Source organism: Tarenaya hassleriana, unplaced genomic scaffold, assembly GCF_000463585.1.
Source record: "Tarenaya hassleriana unplaced genomic scaffold, ASM46358v1 Cleome119, whole genome shotgun sequence".
NCBI lineage: Eukaryota > Viridiplantae > Streptophyta > Magnoliopsida > Brassicales > Cleomaceae > Tarenaya > Tarenaya hassleriana.
The window spans coordinates 114,787-115,261 of NW_010962281.1; positions in this window are offsets into that span (position 1 = coordinate 114,787).

Sequence of the window (475 nt, forward strand, 5' to 3'; positions counted from 1 at the left end):
ACCGATTCCATCTGGAAACGGACCGGATCCAAACACAGCCTTCCGAAGGTGGATTTTTACAGAAGGTGGATCCGGACCGATTCCATCTGGAAACGGACCGGATCCAAACACGGTCTTGCGAAGACAAACTGGAAACGGACCGATTCCACCTGGAATCGGACCGGATCCAGTCTCTGAGCAAATCGGACGTTTTTCACATCGATGTACCCGATTCTTCTATGAACGTCTCCGAACCCTCCAAGACGATTATTAAAGACGTTCAAGAGACCAGAGAACCACTACCTAGCACGGAGACGCTGAATAAAGCGGATTGGAGTCTAGAGAATGTCCCGAAGGTCAAATTGAAGCCCTTACCTCAAAGGCTTATGACAAAGGAACACATAGGACCATCATTGGAGAGAGGTACGTATCCTGCTCATAATCCTATAACCATTGTTTAACCTTCTATTACAGGTTGTCGAGCAGGAGCAATGAG